Genomic DNA, 14233 nt, shown 5'->3' with positions numbered 1-14233 from the left:
CAGTTCACAGTGTTCCCTTGTCCTCTCAGGGACAGTGATGGGCCTGCAAAGTTTTCAAATGGCTTGAAGTAAAACCTAGGACTCCCCTGAACATTAACCTCAAAACCAGATTTTCATTCTTTCTCTCAAACACATCGTTTTTATGCCTCCTAAGGGGATGCCCACGACCAGGGCTTTTCATGTTATGGGCTATATTTCTTTTGAGGGTTATAATAAACTTAGGCTCTCTTCACCTTAAATAATCTCAGGACCTTCAAATATTTTGTACAAAGTGGGAGCTCCTAAAGAGCTTGTGTGATTTATATATTATGTTTACGAATAATGATCATGGGGCAGTGAGATGGTTTGTCGAGTGAGGATAATTGCCGACAAACCTAGCAGCCTGAATCTGATTGCCAAGAGAGAACTCCCTCAAGTTGTCTTCTGACTTTCACACACATGCAGTGGCCTGGGTACTCATGCACACACCAAAAAATAAGCCAATCTCTTCTTGGTTATAAAGCTAATTTTGCCAGTCATCACCTTTTTACTACATGTGTTTGGCCTCATGCATATCCACACATATATGCCCATATATATATACAAACATGTATGCATGCAACACACACATGGGCACACACACAAAAACTATGTTATACAATTTAGCCCAAAACATTGATACAGTAAAAAGCCTAGTCAAAAACAATGAAATTTAAGACAAATTACTTTTATAAAAAATACTTATATTTTCAAGCACAAAATTTGTGGTGCAAATAGAATCATCTTCAAATATTGCAGATCTTTAATGCCTGGCTTATGGAAGAAGCTCAGGCTGTGCCCACATCTTCAGTCAGTCTATACATTAGCATACATTGAAAAACTTAGAGAATGAGCATAAAATACTAATATATTACTATTATTTTGAAAATAGGTTTGGTCTCATAGACCCTCTGTGATATACTCTGAAGACCATAGGTCTGAGGGAAGGGATGAGACTGGAGTAGAACACAATCTATTAGCATGCAGTGTGCCCATTTGAGCATATATTTTAATGCAGCACCTCTCCTGGCCACATACTGTTTCACCCTCGTACCCCAGGTACTGATGCCCCAAAGGGTTATGTGCAAGCCTTAAACAGATCCATACAGGAGCCATTTGTAGTTCATTCTAGAAGGAATGAGTTAGCCCCTACAGATCTACCTAAAGCCCCAAATAGGCAGCTATCAGTAGATATATACCCTCTCTGCCCCCTCTCCCCTGCATTCCCCAGGAGACAGTTCTCTTGTGTTCCAGCAGCTTCTCTGAAGGTCTGTGAGACTGAGTCACCGTTGCCATGGTACCACTGCTGTCACCAGGCCTGCGCTGGCTTGTCTTCATGCTGCTTTGCTCCCTTTGCTACCCACTCCAATTTCCAATAGCCGCCTACACACATTGTCAGAAGCTGGACCTTCAGCTGAAACAATTTTTATTTGTGAAGATTGTGCGTCAACTGTGAGGCTGAGATGTACGTGGCATGTCCCTGCTGCATGTCAGAATTCAAGAAAAGTGTTTGAAAGCCAGATGTGGTAGAATATGTATATAATCCCAGCACTGGGGAGGTAGAAGCAGGAAGATCCCAAGGTCAAGGTCATGTTCTGCTACATAGTTTGAGAGATCAGCCTAGGTTGAATAAGACATTGTCATGAGAGAAAGAGAGAGAGACAGAGAGAGAAACAGAGAAACAGAGAGAGAAAGAGAGAGTTGTTTGAAAGAAACAGCATTTTGCATTCAGCCTAAATAATAGCATAAAGTACTCCAAACAAAAAGGGTCAGTTATAAGCATATTACTCTAATAGTTAAAGTTGTAAGAAAGTTGAGATTAAAAGTCTAGATGTGGGAGGCAGAGGCAGGCGGATTTCTGAGTTCGAGGCCAGCCTGGTCCACAAAGTGAGTTCCAGGTCAGCCAGGGCTACACAGAGAAATCCTGTCTCAGGGGGAAAAAAAAAGGCTAGATGGGCTAGATGTAAAATTGCCTCGCTGTAAGATAACAGAGTTTCATGTCAAACATGACAGAAGTTTATTTTGCTCTGTGTTTTTAAGAATAGTTCTGAGACAGTTAGCAAATCTGATTGATGCCCATGGGTGAGAAAGCTGATGCATCCACATTATCTATGTGGCCCATGACCAAGGACCTCAGTGCCTTAGTAGCACACAAAGTTGTGAGCACTGACAATGTAATAGAAATTCATTTGGGGACCAGGAGAGTCAGGGATTCAGAGCAGTGGTCATGCAGAAATAGTTCAGGAACAAGTGTATGCATAGACCAAGATTTACACATAAGCATGACAATAGGGAAGTTACCATCGAATCATTCCATACTTGTCTTGAATCTGCAAATGTAGCATTCACAAACTTTGCTTTATGGGCCACGGTGACAACTCATGGTGAGAGCTGGACAGCACTAGCCAAGGCCTTACAAAGCCCTACTCAGATGCTACGTTAACCATGTCATAGTCCTCCAAAGTTGTCACTTGTGACCAAGTCGTCCACCTGTGTCAGAAATCTTGTTTACACAGGTCTGCCCTAGTTATGAGTCAGTTCACATCAGCTGTTACAGCTGTCCTAGGAGGCCCTTCCTCTCCCTATGACATTGGTCTCCCATGCCAACCCTTCTAGCTGTTCTGTCAATGTTCCAAGAGTTGGCACATCCTTAAAGAGACTCAGACACTCAGCATTATGTGAAGGACATAGACACCTGTCAGTGATGAAATGACTGTGTCCACCTCATGACAGACACAGCCAGAGTTCCAAAAGATTTGCAAAATTCAAACTAAAATCAGGCCTTCTTCCTTCTAAGATGTGAAGCTGAGTGGGTCTATGGCCCTGGGGATACAGGCCAGCAACGCATGCTGAGGAAGATGGAAGGGAACAGCTCATAGAGCAACATTTGTGCAGATGACTGGAATGATCGCAGGATCAAGAGTGTATTTGTAAGATGCTACTATTTGTCATAAGACTGAGCTTCCAAAGGTTCTAGGCAAGTTACCCACATCTGTACAGGGGTTTTAGTAAGTATACCCTGGTCCTCAGAAATGAAATAGATGTAGTGTCACCGTGTTCCATTTTTCCCCCCATTTCTGACTCTGTTTTGATTCCTTACTGTCCCTTCATGGCAAAGATTTTAGAATCATTTGATGTGGTACCTCTCCCACCCCACCCTTGGGTGCCTGCTTTTTTAGACCATAAGACAGTGAACATTTTCAGTGCATGGCGTTCCTTCTCCCTGCCTCGTAGCCTTTTCCACGCCCATAGGATCCATTTGTCCATCTCTGCACTTTTCTCTAAGGACACAAGTTTAGCGCTCACTGCCCGCAGACCACCCTTGGTCAAGTCTCCCACATAGACACTTCACACCCACTCTCTCAGGCTCCTTCCCTCCACAAAGTCTCAGGACCCAAGATTACTGCTGGGGTCAAGAGGCCTCTGGCATCTCCATAATGTTCTTCTCCACCTCTCTTTGACATAAGTCACTATTTTCGATTTGGCATACCACAGCCCAAGCTAGAGTCCCTGTCCCATGCAGGAGGGTGGTGGGACCTCAGTTTCCTCTGGACGTGTGAAGGGAAAGGGAACTAGTACATGGGACTTCTATGACGTGCCTGGGCACATCAGCTCATGCCTGTATCCCCGAAGAGGCTGAGGCACAACTGTTGTAAGTTCAAGGCTCTGTGGGCTACAAAATGAGTTCCAGTTCAGTCTGGATTGCAGATGAGCCTGTCTCAAAACAAAAAAGATGGAATGTGCCCTGTCTCAGACCTCTCATTTCTGAATTCTAGATACCTCCTTGGACTATGGAATGTCATAAGGAAAAGAAGCCAGGCAAAGACAGGAAGAAGAAAAGGCAAAGCCCGTGTGGATAAGACAGAAATGGCTGCTTTGCTGCTTCAGCCACTGTTAGTTTGATTTTTCTAATTACAGTCCAGACAAAGCTAAGCTAACACAGTTCTCCTTATGATTCCAAACATGAAGCCCACCAACTTCCAGGAAGGCCTTATAATTCTGTTCTCAACGTTGAAGTGGTCAAGAACTATGAAGGAAGACCTTCAAGTACAGGTTCCCAGGCCTAGTAAGTCTGGAAGACCTTAGAGTCTTCCATAGCACCCTGGAGGCATGAGGTAGGCTGGAGACCAAAGTTGAGAGTGAGTGGGGTCTTCAGAACCAAAAGCCCGGGTGGGGATGGGCTCCAGGGTCCAGATCACCTCCTATATGCACAAGAGGTTGTTTCCTGAGCTGCCCCCACCCCAGCTCCCTCCAGACACCACATGCACATGCCCAAGTAGGCATGCCAGCTTGCACAAACACCGCTGAAGAAACCTCAGGCCCGGGGCTGTGATTCCAGGAATGGGGTGGAAAGATAACATATTTCTTCTTTTGTCAATCTATAGCAGCAAGAAATAAGCAAACTGTCAGGAAATGACTCAATAACGACCATGTGACCTGCTTGTGATAGCAAGTAAAGAAGCAGTACTCATTTTAATTTTGTAAACGTGAATAGTAATATGGCGTAATGTGCTTATCAGCTAGAAAATAAATATGCACTAAAATGGCTGAATTCCAAGGAGCAACATGAAAAGTGTGGGAGTCAGGCTCTCTCGGTCCCAAACTAAGCAGCCAGCGCCCTGCTCCTCACCAACCTGACCTTTTGTAGGTTGCTCTGCCTCTGAGTTCTCAGTCTGTAAAACAGCGTTCTTCTTACATTCTTTTGGGAAACAAGAAACACACAAGATGCTAGAAACATTTCTTCCCTCACGTCCTGGCTGCTCTTGTGTGTCAACTGACAGGAGCTATAGTCATCAGAGAGGAAGGAGCCTCCATTGGGGCCTCCATGAGATCCAGCTGTAAAGCATTTTCTCAATTAGTGATCAAGGGTGGGAGGTCCCAGCTCATTGTGGGTGGTGCCATCCCTGGACTTGTGGTCCTGGGTTCTACAGGAAAGCAGGCTAAGCAAGCCAGGGGAAGCAAGTGAATAAACAGTACCTCTCCATGGCCCTCCATCAGCTCCAGCTCCAGGTTCCTGCCCTGCTTGAGTTCTTATCTTGACTTCCTCCAGGGATGAACTATGACCTGGAAGCATAAGCTGAATAAACCTTTCCTCCCCAACTTGCTTTTCGGTCATGGTGTTTCATCCTCAGCAATAGAAACCCTGACTAAGACACCTTGGTTGGCTCATAAGTCAGAATGCTCACCGTGATAGCCATGTTTGTCCCCCTGGGGACTGCCCTGGACCCTGCACTTCATCTTCGGCAACCTTCACCGGTCTGCCTCAGCTCCCTATGGCAGCAGCTGAGATGACTAGTGTGACGTCTTAAGTAAGTGGTTGCTTACAGCAGCAGGGATTTCTTCTCTCACATTCCAGAGGCCAAGAGTCTGGAGAAAGGTATAAAGACCAAGTTTGCCATTAAGGTTGGCACCCTGCAGAGGCCTTAGGGGGCCCACAAACCCCTTCTGGTAGCTGGATTTCTGTGGCTGCCTTAGGGGCCTCATTGTTCTCTTTCTGGCAGCACGTGTCAAACTGTCCCTGGCCTTTCTCCTCCCAGGGACACTTATGATTACAGTTTGGATTCCCTGTATAATCCAGGCTGCTTTCTTCATGCTAATATTCAATCACATCCTTTAAGTACACCCCTCCACTCCCGTTCTTTTGATTTGGTAACTATGATGGTTAGTATTCATTGTCACTTTGATAGAATCTAGAACCACCTGGAAGATGAGCCTCAGGGCTCATTGATTACCTCATTGATTATCTTGATTGCATTAGTGATGAGATGAAAAGACTTGTCCACTGTGGGCAGCGCCATTCCCTGGCTAGGGGCCTGGGCTCTCTAAGGAGACGGGTGCTGAGCGGCAACCAGCATTCATTGCTCTCTGATTGTGACTGCCATGAGGCCAGCTGCCCCCAGCTCCAGCCACCTTGACTTGCCCACATTGAACTGTAGCTAAAACTAGTCCTTTCCCCTTTAAACTGCTTTTGTATTTTACCACAGTGACAGGAAAAGGAACTCAGACAGCAACATTTATAAATCCCAGCAATTAAAGACTGATGTTTTTGAGGGCTGCTTCAGTTTACTAAAATATTATACTGGAGCACAATTTACAATTCATCGTTTTTTGTTTTTTGTTTTTAAAATGTTGGAGTTATATCTCAGTGGTTCAGTGTTTATCCACTAGTCACATGGCCCTGGGTTCAATCCTCCGTGCAAAAAAATAAGATAAAATAAAATTAGGCCAACCCAGTCTACAAATTTCTAGGCCAGCCAAGGCTACATAGTGAACCACTGTCTCTAAATAAATAAATAAATAGTGAACTACTGTCTCTAAATAAATAAATAGATAAATAGATAGATAAATAAGTAAATAAAGTAATTTATTTCCTCTGGACTAAGAATGAAGCCAGTGTGTTGAAGATGGCAGATTTTCCACAGCAAAGCCATAATACTGAATACGGAATACCTGACTCCTGAAAGCACCTACTGCCATAGGTCAGGGGTGCTGTACAGGAAATAGAGACAGAAAGATAAAAGGAGAGAGAATGGAAGGAAACAGGGAGGAAGCAGGGAAGGGAGAGAGAGAAGGGAGAGGGGAGGGGAGCAAGACTACTGTCTAAAGCAGTTCCCCACTTTTGTGCCTGCTATGTGCTGTGCACAGGAACACAGAGACCCTCACGCATGTAGTTATCTTCATTGTTGTCAGGGTCTCTCATGTATGTGGTTGTCTGTGTTGTTCTCAGGGTCCCTCACGTATGTGGTTGTCTGTGTTGTTCTCAGGGTTCCTCACACATGTGGTTGTCTGTGTTGTTCTCAGGGTTCCTCACACATGTGGTTGTCTGTGTTGTTCTCAGGGTCCCTCACACATGTGGTTGTCTTGTGTTGTTCTCAGGGTCCCTCACACATGTGGTTTCCTTCATTGTTCTCAGGCTGTAACTGTTAGCAGCTCTTGCCTGAACACTGCAAAGAGATAATGCTGGTAAGGATTTCTTATGAAAGGCCTGATGCTCTGACCTCCTTAGAATTGTAAGATGTTCTGCTCCATCTTCTGGGGCTGAGCCTTCCATTGCAAACTACCCTTCCATCTTCTTCCCCTCACCAATTCTTTCTTCAGACCATGATCACCCCAGGATGGCTTTTTCCTGTCTCTCAGACTGAGTCCCATTCTGTGATCATGTCCTTGCCTTCCTTGGGACATTTCTCACGGTTGTCATTTCACGTTTGTTGTGTGTACAACACACTAGGCCAAGAACATCGTCTCACTTGTCACCTTGTCTCCAAGACCTTGCTCCATATGCAAGAAAACACGGGTAAAATCCATGGGAGTAGCCCATCGGGAAGAAGCAGAGCGTATCTATGGATCCTTCCATCCAGAGTGTTAGCTGCTAAGTCCTGGGTACAGAGACAGACAGACAGACACCATTTGCTTGCCTCAGCTCTGAAGCCTGACACTTCAGCTGCTCTTATATTCCTGTTCACAGTGTCATAGCAAAGACATGGCCTTTCCAAAATCAGTGGGTGACACAGGATGGTGTAACGCCACACCTGCAGACTGAACCTGGCTTCTCTTGTTCCTCCATCTCCTTAGATGGGCTAGCCCATGTCCGGCTTTATCTCTCTCCTCCTGGATTGAATTCCCATCATCCTCCCCTCCCCCAAATCCAGAAGTTCTGATTAATCATTTGTGATGCGGACTGAAGCCATGTCTACATTTTAAGGAGTGAATCACAGAAGGACCTAGTTAGGAAGAATCCCTGTAAAGACCCCGTAATAGCCCAGAACTACTTCCCACCGACTTTCACGCATTGCTGACACCAGTGATTTCCCTCTTAACATTTACTTAAGTTTATGAAACCACTCTGATGTCGACTCGGGGAAGGTCCACCTCAGCATCTCATCCAAAGATTAAATTTGCTGAGTGTGAAGGACAGACAAACTGCTACAAGACAAAAGGCAATCAGAAATAATGGCCTCTGGCCATACAGGCACCCAAATTTAAGGACTGTCAGCCTAGCACAGGTGCGTGAGTGATGAATCTGGCATTTCCCTTGCCTGTGGACTTAGTACTACTGTGGGAAAAGTACCCAGCGTGACCCGAGAGAGACTGACCCAACCATTTGTCTCAAGCGAAGTTTCCAGGCAATGATGCTGAGATTGGCTTTTCCATCTCTGCTCAGTGATGACCTTTACTTAACCTTGAGAATAACTACCCTTCCTGACCAAAACATGGAGTGTGTGTCAGACCTGACTGACAGCCCATTCTCTAGTGTTATTGAGTATACCATCTAAGTTGATGATATCTTTGCCTTTCCAAACTTTATCTTACAAAAGAAATAACTCCCCTGAGCCATCCTGGACATTGGGCAGGACCACACACCAGGCCCAGGTGCGTGACGAGTTTGAAAGGTGACTTCTACCTGTTTTATTCTGGATTCTTTTCCCACTCATTCATCCAAATGAATGCAGAGAAATAACCAAGCTGTGCCTGACCTCCCCTTGAGCGCCACAAGACAGTCTACCTTCATGCACTTAGGTGCTCAGAGATGTGCCTTGCTGCCAGCTGCAGTTAATAAGTGGCCCTGCTCCCAGACTCCTCCCCCACTCCCCAGCACACCTGTTTGAGGATTAAAGATCTAAAGGTAAAGGGAATCAGATCAAATATCCAGCCCTTCAAAGAGAATGGCTTCCTTGAAGAGAAATCCCTAAACTTGCCCTCCTCTTCACCTCCTCAGCTCTTCCTTATCAGGCTTCTTGTCAGCACAGGATCAGTGGTAGTTACCACAATGGAGGAAATCAGACTTTCTGTGTTGGGGCAATCATGACGATGACATGGACTGAGCAGCTATGATGATTGAAAGATAACAGGGGAATCCATCACGATGGTCTGCGGACAGACGGACTGTGGAAAGGAAAACAAACTCGACTGAAAGTCTGTAAGATTTGAGCAAAGATTATTTTATAACTATAGAATTTTAAATATATACATACATTTATGTAATGAACATAGAATATGACTGAATTGTTAATGTGATTATATGGTCACTTGTTAATACCACTTACTTTTGAAATATGAAATAGATATTTTAAGGTATAGCAAATAACAGAAATACTAAAGTCACCCTAAAATAACCACTTTTTAGTTAGAGGAAATCATCTGTGTGTGTAGTTAAAGAAGTGGGATGCCAAATGATGAAGATAACTTTATGTGACACTGCATTGCCATCATTTAACTGTATAGAACACTTTTCTATATTGATCCATTGGAACTTATTTCCTAAAGTCATTATTATTATTATATCTAAGCTGAGATTTTATAAATATCATAAAATATTTTTATATTAAAATCTCTATCCTTAACTCTGATTATATTCTTATAGAAAGTTAATCAATATACATCTTTCAAATATTCTTCCTACCTATTGCCGGAGTTCTGGGACGGTGGCCTCAATTTTAGGTTTTGTTCCATTAACATTTTTTGCTTTGATTGTTGTTGGTTGGTTGGTTTCAAGTCAGGGTTTCTCTGTGTAGCCCAGGGTTTCCCTGTGTAGCCCTGGCTTTCCTGAAACTTGCTTTGTAGACCAGGAGGCCTTTTTGTTTGTCTGTTTGTTTGTTTTTTGTTTTTGAGGTAGAGTCACACTTTGTAAACCTTGTCTTGATGATCCTCCTGCCTCAACTTCCCGAGTGCTGAGGTTACAGGTGTGTGCACCACCTGTAATGTGATGCATCACAAGTTTGTATCTCCCATCTTACATTCCTAGTATTGCCAATGCAGCTACTTATTCAATACACACTTTATGCTTTAATTGTTCAAGAAAGCGATACTGGGTCTTCCATGATAATTTTCAGAATCATGAAATAGATCCATGGAAGTCAGAAAGTGTGGTTTTTTTAAGAGGCAATTATTTCTTAGAAATTTACTTAGACTTTCTTGATAGGAAAAGTTCTGTTCCGGAATGCCTAGATAGAATAAGATAAAGCTCACCTAACCTGGAGTTCCCCTAATGTGCTTTAAATCAGGCCTGAGAGCTCACTTGGTTGTCTCTCCATCTTAGTAATGAGAGACCCCAGCATGCTGGACTTCTACAGAATAAAACACTCTTTGCATTTACATACTAAAAAAAGAGAGAGTTCTGGTGAAAGCTGCTTTTGCCACACCCAGCAGGCAGGAACAAAGTTATGCACATGACAAACTCAAACTAGCTTTTGAAACTCTCTTTACACCAAGCAATTCTTTTTTTTTTTTTTTTTTTTTTTGTTTTGTATTTTGTTTTTTTTGCTTTGAGTATTTTAAATCATCATTGAGAATTTGCTAAATAGTTTCTCTAGTAAAAGCTCCATGAAGACCACGCCCTTGTCTATGACTCTTTTTTTTTTTTTTTTTTTTTTGGTTTTCGAGACAGAGGTTATAAAAAAGCTGCTTGAACTAGCTTTCTCTAGCAGTCGATTACAGGGCTGTGAACTAACTACACAGTAAAGAGAGCGCTTGCCAGTGATGCAGAACTGTCTCTCTCTGGTTACCTGTAACTCTCCCAAGGCACAGCAAGTCAGGACAGCTGAGGAGGTGTGGTCTCTGTTTTCTCTGTTTGAAAATAAGATGGAGGGCCATTTAACAGGACACTGCAGAGGACTTTACAGCGTGCGTGTGTGTGTTTACTATGGGGGCTGTCTTAAGAGTTTCCATTGCTGTGTCCGTACCAGAGCTGAGCCACTGTGTTTCTAGACAAACTGCCAATGCTCCACCACAGCTGGGCCATCGTGGTCCATCTCAGGAAATAAGGGCACTGTTTTCACTAATGTAGAACATTGCTTTTTTTTTCTCTCTATTCAATAGAAAGTATTTAAATTTGAAGTTTGAAGAGAGTGTGTTCTAAATAAGCACCAGGTCGAGGGTTGATTTAAAAAACAACAACAACAACAAAAATGGCTGTAATTCCAGCATGTAAAATGCTGAGGCTGGAGGATTATGTTTCTAAAAAGTAGATTGAGCTTTACAGAAGGTTCCAGACCAGCTTTGGCTGCACAGATAAATCTTGTCTAAAGAAAAAGAAAGAAAGAGAGAAAGAAAGAGAAAAGGAAAAGGAAATGAAACCAGGTAAGAACTAGTGCTAATCTCCGAGCTCCTGAACATTTACAAGCTGTTTTGAAGGTTTGCCCCTCACCCTGCGGTGCTGCTAGCAGGTGGTGGAACCTAAGGAAGTAGGGCCGTGGATCATTGGGCACACACACCCTTCAAGGGCATATCTGGCTTCTCTTGTTTTATTTTTTATTTCTATTCCCAGACACCATGTAGCAAAAACAGCTTGTTCCGGCAAGTTGTTTCCAGCAGCTGTTCTGCCTCATCTCAGCCCCAGAGGCAATGAGACCAAGCACCTGTGTAACCTTGGCAAGCCAGGCCCTGCAGGGACAGCTAAGTCATTAGAGGGCTTGGCACACAGGCCCAGGGACCCGAGTTTGAGCCTCAGGACCCAGGTAAGAAAGCCAAGCACACTACCATGCGTTTGTAACTCCAGGAGGGGAGGCAGAGTCTTGGGGCTCAGTGGCCAGCTGAACCAGCCTGGCAGTGAATCCCAACACCAATTAGGAGACTCTGTTTCAAAAACAATGTGGATAGAGTCTGAAGACAGCATCTGAGAGTGACCACTTACTGTCTTATCTGCCTACAGCAGTATTTTAGTCAGGGTTTCTATTCCTGCACAAAACATCATGACCAAGAAGCAAGTTGGGGAGGAAAGGGTTTATTCAGCTTACACTTCCACATTGCTGTTCATCACCAAAGGAAGTCAGGACTGGAACTCAAGCAGGTCAGGAAGCAGGAGCTGATGCAGAGGCCATGGAAGGATGTTACTTACTGGCTTGCTTCCCCTGGCTTGCTCAGCTTGCTTTCTTATAGAACTCAAGACTACCAGCCCAGAGATGGCACCACCCACAGTGGGCCCTCCCCTCTTGATCACTAATGGAGGAAATGCCTTACAGCTGGATCTCATGGAGGCATTTCCTCAAGGGAGGCTCCTTTCTCTGTGATAACCCCAGCTTGTGTCAGGTTGACACACAAATCTGCCAGCACAGGCGGCCTTAACCAAGTTGGGGCTCGGCAGATAGTAGGTACTCAGTTAATATTGGTTTTTGGTAATGTAGCCATGCAACCACACAGAGTTGTGTCTGAGCTCCAGAACGCTTGTTAAAAATAAAAGCATAAGGAAAAGTGTACACTCACAATCCCTGCACTGGGAGACAGAGACAGGAATGTCACAGGGGCTCACTAGCTGGCCAGCCTAACCCAATTGGTGTGCTCCAGGAGGCAAGACCCTGACTCAAAGACTCAAGGTACATAGCAAGTGAGGAAGAAAACATTGGAGGCTGGCCATTGGGCTGCACACATATGGGCACACATGTTCATGTGCACACACAAGGAAACTTCTACAAGCACATACAACAGATAAATAAGTAGCCGGGCATGGTGGCGCACACCTTTAATCCCAGCACTTGGGAAGCAGAGGCAGGTGGATTTCTGAGTTCAAGGCCAGCCTGGTCTACAAAGTGAGTTCTAGGACAATCAGGGCTACACAGAGAAACCCTGTCAAAAAAAACCAAAACCAAAACAAAAAACAAATAAATAAGTAAAACCTTTGAAACTCTAAGCAAAACAAGCCTCTTCTCTTTTTTTAAGATTCTTTCTAAAAAAGATTTATTTATTTATTTATGTATATGAATACACTGTTGCTGTCTTCAGAAGAGGGTATTGCATCCTGTTACAGATGGTTGTGAGCCACCATGTGGTTTCTGGGAATTGAACTCGGGACCTCTTGGAAGAGCAGCCAATGGTTTTAACTGTTGAGCCATCTCTCCAGCCCTCCTTCCCTTTTTATAAGTTATTGCAGGTATTTTGTTTCAGGAATGAAAAGCTGACTATCCCAGTCCTATCTCTTTGTCACCTCTTTGTTCAATGTCAAAGGCAAAGGCTACTGCCACAGCTTTCCCTCTGACATGCTTGGCAAAGGCCAGATTATACCACACATTTAGACAATGAAATCGCAATGAGGACAGTCTCTGTGGCTTCCAGTGTGTAGAAAAATAAGTGTGCTGGTGTTCAGGGTCAACTTTGTTAAGAGTTGGCAGGAATGAAGAGAAGGAAGGATGGTCTTGTCATTTTATTTAAAGAAGGTAAAAAGCCATTTGCTCCTCTAAGGATTTGGTAAGGTAAAGAACTCACATGGTACATGTAAGCCAGTGTGCGAGCCAGATGCTTTTCTTAGGCAAAAATCTAGTGAAGAGGCACACACAGAGATCCTGTTGATGACTCCCTTACTAAATGTTAGCTACTCTTGGACGGGGTAACCTTGTGTTTAGAAGTAACAGGATTGCAAAACACCAGGAAACGTTTAGATATCTAGAAAAATAGTCCAAACATCCACCAGCAGGCAATAAATGGCCTGTTATTCAGCCAGACCCAGGACTGAAGTACCCATACATGCTATGACTTGTGTGAATCTCAAAACATTGTGCATAAAACTCCCGTTCACCAAGAGCTGCGTAGTATCTGATTCCGTTCATATGAAGGGGTGGAGAACAGGGTTGCTGAGATGGCTCAGTGGATAAAGAGCTTGCTGTTAAAAGCATAAAGACCTGAGGTTCCATCCCCTGCACCCACCAAAGACAAGGTGGACATGGTGGTCCACTTGTAATCCCACTGAGGAAGCAGAGGCAGGGCAATCCATGAGGTTCACAAGCCAGACAGCTTAGCTGAACTGGCAAGGTCCATATTCAATGAGAGTTTTGCTGTCTCAAAAACTGAGGTGGAGATCCATAGAGGAAGACACCCAGTGTCAACCTCAGACCTTCACACACACACACACACACACACACAGGCACACAGAGACATACACAGAGACAGAGACAGACACACATACAGAGAGAGAAAGACAGAGAAAGACAGAGAGAGACAGAGAGAGAGAAAGAGACAGAGAGAGAGAGAAAGACAGAGAGAGAGAGCATGGAGACACAGACACACAGAGACACACACAGAGGTAGAGACCGAGAGATAGACAGAAACAGACACACACCACACACAGAGAGAGAGAGAGAGAGAGAGAGAGAGAGAGAGAGAGAGAGAGAGAGAGAATCTATAAAGATGAAGAAGAGTAGATGTAGAGTTGTGGCCAGAGTTGGATAATAGGGGATTGGTAGGTAAAAGGAGCTTATTTGGGTGGGGATAGAAGTCTATAGTTGTTTGT

The sequence above is a fragment of the Mus pahari genome, chromosome 12 (genome assembly GCF_900095145.1).
Source record: "Mus pahari chromosome 12, PAHARI_EIJ_v1.1, whole genome shotgun sequence".
Lineage (NCBI taxonomy): Eukaryota > Metazoa > Chordata > Mammalia > Rodentia > Muridae > Mus > Mus pahari.
This window is presented reverse-complemented; position numbering follows the sequence as displayed.